The sequence below is a fragment of the Bidens hawaiensis genome, unplaced genomic scaffold (assembly GCF_021521415.1).
Source record: "Bidens hawaiensis isolate Kalapana, Puna unplaced genomic scaffold, B.hawaiensis_p1.1 tig00003115_1, whole genome shotgun sequence".
NCBI classification, from domain to species: domain Eukaryota; kingdom Viridiplantae; phylum Streptophyta; class Magnoliopsida; order Asterales; family Asteraceae; genus Bidens; species Bidens hawaiensis.
In genome coordinates this window covers 1,506,070-1,519,856 of record NW_027491167.1, presented here as the reverse complement: position 1 = coordinate 1,519,856, position 13,787 = coordinate 1,506,070, and positions in this window count along the sequence as shown.

The following is a 13,787-nucleotide window of genomic DNA, read 5'->3' as shown; positions in this document are numbered from 1 at the left end:
TTCTAGCTTTTATGCACGGATGGCGCCAATGAAGAAACACTAAGTGACCCCGGGCGCCAATGAAGAAACACTAAGTCCCACAGATGGCGCCAATGAAGAAACACTAAGTGACCCCGGGCGGATTACGGATAACCTGGGGGTTAAATAGATGTTTCCCACGAGGGTTAGGTCCGGCAGAGATGGTTATTCTGATGACCTGCAAAACAGACACCGTGAGCTCGTCACTAAGAAGGGGGGGTTCCTCCTTGTGACCACCCTCCGGCGTGAGAATCAGACTAGATTGCTCTGAATATGTGTATATAAAGAGAGATTGCTAGAGAAGATAAGATACCGTTCCAAGGTGTTGGAGTATTTATAGCAGAAGGTAGGTTTCCAAGCAGGTACAGCCAGCTGTATAATATTCATGTTCTACCAACTATGGGCTACGCACGTGCCATGCTGGTTGGTGGGTAGGCAGCGGCTGATAATGACAAGGCCGGCTGTGTACTGTTCCCTTTCCACCAACTGCAGGCTATGTGCGTGCCACGACAAGGGTTGGTGAGTAGGCAGCGGCTAATAGTGACAAACAGTACTAGAGCATGCTCCTCCTCGTACTGTTGTCGGTGAGCTGTCACCCTGTGATTGGTTCATGGGCTGCTTTGGTCAGATCTTGTCTATTTTGTCCATACCTTGGCAGGTATAGTACAAAAGATCTTCCAGAAGCATACGGACTGACTCATTTGGGCGGGAGTATTCCCGCCTTGCTCATTCCTTCAGGTGACACTGAATTATTGAGTGCCTTGTGCGTGTAGCCTTGCTATTAGTGCGGGTAGCCTTCCCTGATGGCTTGTATCCGCAGCTGCGGGAACAGGCGGGGTACTTCACCATTGGGAGGCTTTCCATGCGGGAACAGCTGGCGTACTGCGCGTAAGGTCTTCATCTCTGAGCATGGTGGGTCCTGCGGAACCAGTTGGTCCTTGCACAGACGTCCCTCTTCAAGGTGAGTCTTGCGGGTTCAACTGGGCTCTGCTGAGACCTACCTCTTCAACCGGAAAACAAAACAAAAAGGGGGATTTAGTGGATCATGATTCGGGAAAAAAAGTATAAGAAAAGAAAACATTACCTTATTCACCTACTTTAGAAGGGAACCAATCAACTAAATAAAAGTTTAAGGAGGGAAAGTAACATAAATATGGCGGGAAGAGGAGGAAAGGAAAGATTCGATGGTGGAAAACTGCAAAAGGTTGAGGGGGGTGGCAGAGGAGGTGGTTGATGAAAGAAAGAAAGAAAGAAAGAAAGAAAGAAAGAGAGAGAGAAAAAGGTGTATTGAATGAAGAGAGTTTTGGGTGGGGAGTCGAGAGATTGGAAAACGAGGCCATTGCCCTGTCGCTATCGCCACGCGGGACTAGTATCAATACTAAGGCTGAGGGGTGTGGGGGGCGCGAGAGGGGGCGCGAGTGGGGGCTCCAGCCAATAATATTGTGACGTGTGGCAGAGAGAGAAACTTGATAAGATGGGTGTTGGAGCCCCCGCTCGCGCCCCTGGCCCTGGTGTGGAGGGGCGCGAGCAGGGGGCGCGAGCGGATTTTTTTTTTTTATTTTTTTATAAATGTATTCAAAAAACGTATTATTAAAAAAACTGGAATAACATTATATACGGAACTCATTCCTTTTTCATTAATAAAATTTAATACTAGCATTGGGATTTAAGTTATTTGAAGAAATAGGTCTTTCAAATTATGTGGGTGTCTTATTTACTTTGTTTGGCTGATCTTAGATGGAGGAGACAGAAAACACGTTATTGTACACGGTGAAATTTGGAGAAATAATATTCGCACTTCAAATTTTTTAAATATTTTTTGAAAGAATATGTGATCGGATAAGAGAGAAAATGTTATAATAAAGATTTAAAAAATAATATGTAATGAAAAATAAATAAAAAAGTAGTGATTTTTAATGTAATTAAATATTTGAAGACGTAGAAACCGATTGGGAATGCTTTTAACTCCCAACAACCCCCATAAATTTTTGTGAGTATGTTTTGCAAATTATTTGATATGGTTAAAATTGGTTTTTTGGTAGAGGAAAAGGAAAAATTAGTGATTTTTTATAAATTTAAAAAAACATTGTTTGCCTCCATTTATTTTTTTTAATATTTATGGGGGACTTGTCGGGAATGCTCTAAGAAAATTCTCATCCAATGCCTTATATTATGTAAGGAGTGTTTTTACAATTTAGAGAGTGATTTTAGAGTGTTGTGAGTGAAAGTTTTTATATTTTAGAAAACGTAGTGATTTTTTTGTAAATTTGAAAAGTTATTGTTCACCTCATATAATTTTTTAATATATTTAGAAAGTGGTTGTGAGTGATGGAGAGAAAAATGGTAATGATAAAGATATAAAAAAATATTATTTAATTAAAAAGAAGAAAGAAAATATAGTGTGTTTTAGTGTAATTTTGGACTTACACTGCATTCTCGGGTTTAAAATACAAAGAAAAGAAATGATAAGATTAGATAGGGGAATAAAGGAAAAAAATTATATACTTAAAGAACATTCTCGATTTAAAGTAAATAATTAATTACATTCTTGAGTTAAATCGGAAGAAAAAAATAGAAAAAATAATTGTAACTTTACAATTACGTCCTCATAGCAACATGGAAAAGATAATCGAGATAGCGTAAATTAGTAATATTGTAATGGGTTATAAACTTTTCCTTCACAATCAGGCCATATTTGGCTGGAATTTGAAGGAAAAAAAGCATAACCTTTTTCAAGAGATTTTTTTCATATGATATAATGAAAACTAGGATATAGCCCATGTTATACACAGGTGGAAAAACATATCAACAAACCATATAAATATAGACAACATATTCAGCCAACACAAATATGTTCCGAGCAAGATGATAATTTTCCGCTGGTAAAAGTAATAAATTAATTAATATTCATACAATAGGGTATAAGAGATCAATAGAAACTTTAAAAAATATAACCAGCAAGTTACCAAGATTACTGTGCAAATCTCGCAAATATTTTAGAAAGATGTTACTTTCAAAAACTCTTCATCAAGAGATGACAACAACTTCAATGGAATTGGTCTACGAATATTCAAATCATTACCATTTAACAATCCAAACAAACTGCAAATGACAAATATTGCTATTAAATAAAAGTAACATGTTAAAAAAATATTAATAAAAATATATATGAAGAAAAAAACATACAGTAATTGTTATATAACTGTTTTTGTATTATTCAATTTCAAATAAGTAGTCATTGATAAATACACGGTTGACATTCGAGCCAAATAAATGTCTTTGTTAATTATTGATTCAAATAACATGAGTTTCATTTTAACATTAATAAATAAATATATGTATATTTTATTATAAATTATTTTTTAATTATCTTTTTGTTTTATTTCGATTCAAAGACCTTTTAGTTAAATGTATTAAGTTAAATCGAAGCAATAAATTTTTATTCCACTAATTTCACTAGTTAATTATAATTAAACTAATATAGAGATAATTATAATACCTTTAAATATTTATAAATGGTTATTAAAAATTATTTTTTTTAAGCCATGAATATTGAAAAATTATTAAATGGTCAAATTCATTAAAATTCGGTTTTTGAATAACTGGTGAAAGTCAAACTATATAACATATTTCTGTAAACTTCATATAAATGGTGAGAATCCTAAGTTGAATGGTGAAAATCGATTTCTAAAATGTCATATTAAATGTGTATTATTTTAATATGTAAACTACGATAATATTGGAAAGTATAATAATGCTTTAAATTGCGTTGACATTGGTGAATTAATTGGCTATGATATCAAATTTCAAATGAATCAAAATGATTAAAATATATTAAATGGACTTTGACCAACAACAATATATGATTGATTATATAAAAATCAAATAAATTTCATGAATTGTGAAAAATACACAAATACATGAATAATAACAAAAGTATACATCAATATTAAACAAAAAATAAGAAATCTTATCAACAAATCCTCAATCCATGAAATTAGCTATATCAAGTTGGACACATAACCTGAAATGAGAAAATTAAATATTAATATTAATATCGCATAATAAATATATTATCAATTATGGAAGATTTGAATTATGTAAAAAAATGTAAAATTGATGTTCTAACTGATAACCAGAATATTTGAATCGCGTTACCAGAAAAACGAAACAGAGAAAATCTCCGTTGTATCTTCGATTTTGATATTGAACCTAAGGATATTATAAGAAAATCATATAATAATTAATATAAATGCAAACAAAACGGAAAACAAAAACAATTGTAAATGAAATAAGAAATAATATGATAATCGGGCATTAGAGTAGCAAATAAAACCTTACCAGAAAACCGTAATAACCTAAAAATATCAATTCAATCTTGGATTATGATAAGAAACCTAAAGAAATTATAACAAAATCAATAACAATTAAAATAAATATAAAACCTTACTAGAAAAAGATATAACCTTACCGGAAAATCATGTAACATTGTTGGCCATTAGAGTATAAAATATAACCTTACTGGAAAATGATAAATCCCCATCTACATTAACAGGATATATGAGATGGTGGAGGTAATAAGCCGAGAGAGAGAGAGATTAAAATGATTAGGGTTGGAAAATCTTAAGGTTTAAATATGGCGTATGCAATGTTTTTAGACCTGGACCGGATGTCGACCCGGACTCCTTACCGGGTCACAGGTCGGACTGGCCCGAGAGGACGGACCGGACATTAACCCAGATGACGTAATAAATAATAGTGTGTGTGTGTGTATAATGAGTTTTTTTTGGGTTAATATCCATTTGTTTATTATTTTCTCAAGATTTTGTATTTATTTTATTGATTTTGAAGCATTAAATATATATGATTCATTTCCTTTTTAGGATTAATTTTTAGTTTTTCATTTATAGCACATGTACATCACATTGTATGTCTAAATATATATGTTATTTTTTTAAAAGAGAGACATCATTAGAGCCTGGTGAAATGGCTAAAGGGGATTTTCTTAAAACATTTATCTTGGTTTCACACCTGGTTCGAATCTCGTCTTCGTCAAGTATTTTTGATTTAATAAAAAAGGTTTTGAGTTGATTTGACAATAATAAGAAAGGAAATATATGACTTGTCAATGATGTGACCTTGATGTGGACACCTTAGTTGAAAGTCACATGGAACATTTTATTGCTTTAATAGTATTGTAAGATGAATCGGAAATTTATAACATCTAACAGTATAAACTAAGAATTATATTAAATAAAGCAACAAATAAATTAAGTAAGATATAACTCAAACTAAAATCAAACTATGGTTTTTGAATTAAATTAACATACGGTAAACATGTAAAATTGAAAGTCAATAATAATAAGTTTTTAAATATTATAATTCTACTGTGTAAAATGCAAACTATAAAAACCATAAGATCCTTTTTAAAATCTTTAGTGTATGAAAGAAAAGAACAGTGCAGTGAACTAGTAAAGTACAATTATTTAATTATACTGTTAAAGTAATAGGCTTTATGTCAAAATCTCTCTTTCCTATTGGTTGGTCATTATACTTTTCATGTATATCAATGGCTTCTCTAATTTTCATCTTAATAAAATAAATCAATAATATATTAAAATAAGATTCATCAATGCTATTAAACTATTCTCTTTCATCTTTCATTTAATGTTTAATTTTTTCATTTTGAATTTTCTAATTAATGTAATATTTATAATCGTAGTAATAGCTTCGAAAACCAAATATTTAAAATTTCATTTTGAATATTTTATTATTTTTGGTTGATTTCATTCACAACCTTTGTTAATTTAGATAATATATAATATATAATTTAGATAATTATTTGTTATTTCATCAATAGAAGAGATTACGGATTTAATATAGAGATTACGGATAATATATATATAATATAAAGAGATTATGTAACATCCTAAAATTTTAATGTTGAATAAAGAAAGTTATGTTTAGTGATTTCGCGTTATTGATTAATTAATATCGAGTAAGGAGCGGATCATGGACTTAGATTAATTGAGATGAGTTAAATGAGAATGGGCCTTAGGTCCATGGGCTTTAAGGGATATAAATATCCCCTAAACCCTAAAACATCACTCATTCCATCTTATTCTCTAACACTCCAAAACACACCCACACCACTCACACCGCCGGCGGCCGAGGGAGAGGAACGAGCGAGATCCGAGAGAGAGTGAGCGATTAGTTGTGATTAAACAAGTTAAACGAGATCCAAACAAGCACAAAAAGGTATGATTCTTGATCTTTGAAGTTTAAAGATCCAAGCTTTATAGTGTTTATACGACCGAAAACGGTTAGGAAGCGTAGTGGGTGATGTCGAACCATAACAAGGGTGTTAAAATCGCCAAAAATACTTGATAGAAACCAAACAGCGGCTGAACTGGGCAACTTCGCCTTCAAAGCGATAACTTCGCCTTCAAAGCGATAACTTCGCCTGAGGCCAAGTTCGCCTAATTGATAACTTCGCTTACGGCCAAGTTCGCCTAACTGGTAACTTCGTCTGAGGCCAAGTTCGCCTAATTGATAACTTCGCTTACGGCCAAGTTCGCCTAACTAGTAACTTCGCCTGAGGCCAAGTTCGCCTAATTGATAACTTCGCTTACGGCCAAGTTCGCCTAACTGGTAACTTCGTCTGAGGCCAAGTTCGCCTAATTGATAACTTCGCTTACGGCCAAGTTCGCCTAACTGATAACTTCGCCTAAAGCTAAGTTCGCTTAAGGTTTAACTTCGCTTAAAGCTAAGTTCGCCTAAGGTTTAACTTCGCTTAAAGTCAAGTTCGATTAGGAAATAAATTAAAAACCTAATGAAAAATGTGTTAAGACAGTTAAGACAGTCAAGTTCGCTTAAAGTCAGCTCGACCCCAGCCAGGGGCTCTGCCCCTTGGACCCTGCTAGGGGCTGCCGCCCCTAGACCCCGCTGCCAGGGGCGCTGCCCCCGGACCCCCGTTCGTTGTGGGTCATATAAAGATAGAAATGCAATATGAGAAGTGATAGTTAATTGATGCGTATACTTGTTATACAGTCAGCCGTGCACAACTGAAGAAAAGGATTACGATTAACGGTGAGCGTAACCGTGTTCAGGTGAGTTTCTAGCCCCATTCCTTGTTATGTTTTCGGGGCTGTGTGCATACTCGATGTGTTGTTAATACATTTATCCTAAGTGATAAGTGTATGCCATATGTGATATACGTGATATGTATGAATGATTGCTTGATAGTACGTGAACGATCTTCGGATATTGCACGTACCGTCAGGTTGTAACGCTATGTATAAGGTAAGTATGATATGTATGCTTATGTGTATGAATGTAATAAAGTTAATAAAAGAAGGAAAAGACGGTTGTATGGTTGTATGGTTACGAAAAGGGTACCGAGCCCTAATAATACTCGAGGTATGATGTATGGTTGTATGGTAACGAATAGGGAATCGAACCCTACTAATATTCGAGAACTAGGGACCAGACCCTTATAATATCTGTGATGTTAGGGACCAGACCCTTATAATATCTGTGATGTTAGGGACCAGACCCTTATAATATCTGTGATGTTATGGACCAGACCCTTATAATATCTGTGATGTTAGGGACCAGACCCTTATAATATCTGTGAGGTTATAGGGCGAAAGACTCTTTAAAACGTAGGATTATGTATGTAAAGAAAATATGAATGAAAGTATGAAAGTATGAATGAAAGTATGAATGAAAGAATATAATTTTATGTGTATTGTATAGTGTATGATTAACTAGAACTCACTCAGCGTAGCTGACTTTTAGTAAGCACGCAGGTGAGTAGGATGAGGCAGCTCGCTTGAGGAGACACGTGACACTGAATAAGAGGCTGGCATCGAAAGACTCAAGACGTTTAAGTTTAATGTTTCGTTTATTTTGAAAGACAAAATGATGTTTTAAGACAAGACGTGTTTTGTTATGAAATGTTTTATGAAAGTTTTTAAATTCCGTGAATGTTTTAATTAACTCTGATATTTAGAACTGCGTTTATGAGTAAATCCAACACGAAAGTAGGGTTACCGGTGACGGGGCCTTACAGATTACCGATTTAACTTTGGTATATTTGTTAAAGTATTATATTTATTTAAATTTATCAAATTCATAAAATTGTAAAGGTTTGTACCGTTCATGTTAAATTTAGGAGAGACTGACCCATTTGATTAAAGAAGTGGTTTAATTACGGAATTTCTAAATTTGAATTAATTATTATAAATTCTTTGATTTGATTATTTGTTATATTTGTTATGATTAACAATCATTAATTTTTACTATAATTACGGATGTTGACCCATTGACTTATTATTGTTTACCAATTGAGTTACAAATCCTATGTTTAAAAGTTGTATCAGTCAATCGAGACATTAATCATTATTTTACATAAATTTTACATAAATATAAAATTAGAACCAATAATTTTGACATAAATATAAAGTTGGAACCAATTATATATATATATATATATATATCAATTACAATATTCAAATCATTAATGTCTCAATTGATTAAAAATTTGATTAACTATCCTTAAGATTTACTGTATATAATGTTGACCTATTGACTGATTTAAATAATTGGTGTTGATTTTAAATAATTGGTGTTGGTTTTAAATATTCTAATTTATTATATTGGATTTGATAATTAGTGTTCCATTGTATTCAAATTCTGTTAATGTAAATAAATAAAAACAAAATTAGTAACTTTTATTTTCACACCCTTATATGAATTACATTACATAATATATGGTGTTATAATTGATGATTAATTATATTATTATAAATAATATAATTAGTAACTTATATTTTTACATTAATAAGTTTATTTTGGTATGTTTAAATATAGTCAACATTTAAATTTAAATTAAATAATATTACATTTATACTAATCTAATTATGTAACATTGCATTTTAGAGAATTCAAAATTTGAAAATCCATTAATTACGATTTCCCTTATATTCGTTCTTACTATAACTTTTTTGAAAATTTTTGAAAGTTCCTTAATTTTTGTTTCTAATCAATTACCTGTATACCTTCCTTCTATAATTTAGTATCCCCTAATTTTTTTCGTATATATACGTACATTTGATAGGGTAATTCTTACACCATCAAACCCTCTTTAGCAAAAACGATTAGCTTTGTGCCAAGGTTTTTATTTTGTGTTGTTTTTATAGCGTCCATTCATACGGTAATTCTTACACTAACAAATCCCTAACCATTTTAATCTCTCTCTCTCTCTCTCTTTCGGCTTATTCCTCAACCGTCTCCTATATTCCGGTAATGGCCAATTTTGTTATACGTTTTTCCGGTAAGGTTCTATTGTTTCCGGTAATGTTTTATATTTATTTTAATTGCTATATAATTTTTTTATAATCTCTTTAGGTTGTAAATCAAAATCCAAGATTGAATTAATATGTTGAAGTTATTACGGTTTTTCGGTAACGTTTTCTGGTAAGGTTTTATATTTATTTTAATTTTTATATTACTTTGTTATGATATCTTTAAATTCTATATCAAAATCCAAGATTAAACTTATAATTTTCCGTTTTTGTTTGTATTTATATTAATATTTATATGCTTTTTTTCTTATAATCTTTTTAGGTTATATATCAAAATCGAAGATTTAATGGAGATCTTCACTATTTCGTTTTTCCGGTAACACGATTCAAATTTTCCGGTTGTAAGTTATAACATCAATTTTACATTTTTTCACATGATTCAAATCTTCCATAATTTGTAATATATTTATTATGTGATATTAATATTAATATTAAATTTGATCATTTTAGGTTATTGTCCCCAACTTGGTGTAGCTAATTTCATGGATTGAGAATTGTTTGATAAGATGTCTTTTATTTCTGTTTAATATTGATTTATATTTATGTTAGTATTCTTGTATTTATTTATTTTTCACAATGTATGTAATTTAATTGATTATTATATAATCCCGAAATGAAATTTAGTTGATTATTCTATAATACATTAAATTATCTATAGTAAGATAATCTCTCTTATATTGTTGTTGGTCAAAGTCCAATTATATTGAATAGGTTTATATAACATTTACATATTTGATTATATTAAATAGGTTTAAATAACAACAATTTGAATAAATTAACGATTTGACTCAATTTGACCATTTATATTGTATAGGTTTAAATAAAATTTACATATTTAAACATAATTCTCATTCCTAATTTGACTAATTTTTTTCAACCCTTTTTATTTTTTTGAATACCATCCATAAATATAAACTCATTTCATAATTATTCAATATTCATGCATTAAATAAAAAAAATATTAGTTTCTTCTAAATATTTCAAGTTATTGTGGATTTAATGTCAATTTTAACTAAATTCCTTAAGTGAATAATAAAAATTATTTATTTGAACCATTTTGAAATTCGAATTCTTGACCACTTACAAAAATAGGTTATATAGTTAATAATCCGGTGCTCACGTACATTATAGAATCTTTAATACATTTGACCAATTTAATATGCCTTTAATTTTTTAATTACCGTGTTTTAATTAAGGTAACCAATAAATTATTATTGTTAATTAATTAATGTATTTACGTTTTTATAAAGATTCTTATAATACGTGTTTTAGTTAGGTTAGGTGATATAATATTTTAAACATGATTAATTACAATATAATTAAAATTGATATGTTTAAATCTACACCATATTTCAAGTTAGAGCATAAAATTAGTAATGTACAAGAATAAGTTAGTAATTGATATTTATTACCATTAATATAATTAATCATATCAATTAAACGAATTTTGGTAACTGGTGTGAATTGTCAATTCCCATACATCTAAAATTAGACCTAGTTAACAATAACATAAATAATTAAGTCTAGAACATAACTTTGTTTAGCTTTATAAAAAAATAAGGTATACTAATTAAGCCTATATATTAAAATAATTTTTACTAGAGACGGGATATGAAATTGAAAATTTTTATTGAGTCAATTAATTAAAAATAAATGTATAAACTAACTTCAAAGAACGTTTATTATACGAGATAAGATACAATTAATTAAGCCTATGTATATACTATATTTCTTTATTAAAATGATGTTTACTAAAGAAGTGATAATTTACTTTATGATAAATCATTTAATAGTTTTCTTAATTTAATTTATGATAATCATTTTTCAAAATTAATTACTTTCTATAATAAAAATGGTAAGACTAACTTTTCTAATATCATTAAATATCCCAAAATTCAAAATCATTTGAATAACCGAATTAAAATCACATTCAATTACCCAAACCACATATTATTCAATTTACTATAATTATGCAAAATCATCAGTTTATGAATTAATTATAATCAAAATGTTTAATTATTCTCTATATAAACGGGAAAATGTGTTGACTTTTTTTATTTTTAAGAAATTAAGAGATTCAGTTTCACAACATTTGGTACCTAGCTTAATAACATATTTTCATATTTAATTTATTTATTATGTTCACTTAAATTTATATCATTGACTTTTGCAGAAATTATTAAAAGCTTTTATGAGGCAGTTTTATGGTGATGACGCCCCATGTGGAGGTATAATGATTAGGAAAAATAATACTATTATACAATAGTAAACTTCAATTACTACTAAATATTTAAGAACCACTAAAAATTATTTTATTCACCTTTTGTATGTATTAATAAATGAATACATTATTAGTATGTTATTAATGGAAAATAAGAGATCAAAAGGCTATATAAACTATCATCTAATGCTCAATCTCTAATCGGATGTTAGGTAAAACCTCAATTTATTTGGTGTTTGTTGTATAAGGTTTTTTACTTTATTTATCGAAATCTTTATAAACTATTTTGATATTATAATTACATATCAGGAGCTTCACAGTGGAATTTGAATACAAGGTAATTTCTTACTTTATATTCATCAAGTGCGTAGTTAATTTAATTTTGACCTTTAAATTGATTAATTACAAATTAAAGCATAAACCTTATATACAATGAAGTAGTTAGGGAGTTGTAGATGCTAAATTTTGATACTTTTGTTAAATAAATAGTTAAATTGCATAGAATTTTCTTCATGTTTATTTTAAATTACACTTCAAGTAGTTCTTCCTACATCTTGTAAAAGCACAAGCACAAGATACTTAAACTATCAAAAAAACACGAGGCTCACAGTTAGATGTCAATCCTTACATGTTGAAGAGATAAACTAATTTGCGAATTGACTATTGGATACAGGTGAAGGGAATGTTGGCTGGGGGGGGGGGGGGGTTTCAAATGATGGCAGATGAATGTACAAATTCCGATGATCTTCTAATTAACAATTCATTATATCCGATATCTGATTTAATAGACTTTGTCTATCCTTCGAATTTGGACAAGTTCTATTAACTTACTTTCGAGGACGGGAAATATTGTCGTTTGAAATTATATGTGTTTATTAGACGATTTTTATATTTCCACCCGTGACGCCCACGGGACAATAACCTAGTTATTAATTAAATGAAAAGTTACTAAAAGCAATGTCAATCAACTATGTCTTTCTCCTTCTTGTTCATCTTATTTCAGAGCTTTGTGGTAAACGTTATTCGTCCAGAAAAAAACTCTAAAATTTATAAGTTTTTCTTCTATTTTTACATAGATCCTCTAGTAGGTCCGATGAGGGAGGCAGTGTCAAATTTTCATGGGGAGAGGATTGCAATAACTCACACATATACTTAAAGAAAATAAAATTTTAAGGTGGGAGGCCGCCCCCCTTATCACCACACTAGGTCCGCCCCTTATTATAATTATTATTATCCAACCAACGTAGTTTAATAATAATACACGAGTTTCTTACTTAGAAAATATATGCATGAATTAAACTAGCTAGCAAGCTATGAGGGAATAATGTATGTAAATTAAGTATTGAACTTTGTGTGTATGATTTAAACTTATTAAAAGTTAGATATAAATTTTGAAGTTGAAAAATAATAACTAAATTATTTACTTGCTTGTAAAAGGAAAAAAAAGGTGTGTGTGAGCCGATTAAATGTTGCAAGAAGTAACTAGTAAGTAGAATGATCCTATCATCCCATGTTTGTTGGTTTAAGTGATAGGGGGCATATGTATGTGGTTGACACTATTTAGACTTCATTGATGTCGATATTTTTGCCTAACGGCCCCATCTAATAATCATCTTTACCAAACCAACTTTATGACTAAATACCACCTTTATGCCATCTTTGTTGTTAATTAATACTCATCATGTTGAGGCTTTGTGGCAATTAGTTTTGTTTTCTTTAAGTTATGAAACTAATTAAATTATAAAATTACTTGTATTTTAATATTATTACATTATAAAAGTGGTCGGGTGGAATAGGTTGAAAACCGTAATGGGCTAAATCAATGTTAAGTATCATAGCGATCAAATGATTGAACTAGTTCTAATAATTCGAAGAGTGGTTTAAATTTTATCCTGTGATCCACAAAAAAAAAAGAATTTCGTTTATAGTTTTATTATAACCAATGGCGAAACTTGACTCAAAAGTCACGGAACATGTTTCAGGATGCGGGCAGTGGTGGATGCATAAATTTTTTTCTATGGGTTCGGGAATTTTCGGTCATTGATTTTTTTCCAACGCCAAAGTTTTTGGGTCGGGTCAGTCATTCGGCCAAATAAAAAAAACGCAGCATCACTACCGTAATAAAAGTGTATCGTCACCATTAAAATAAAATACATAGTCATATTAAATAAAAAAGTTTA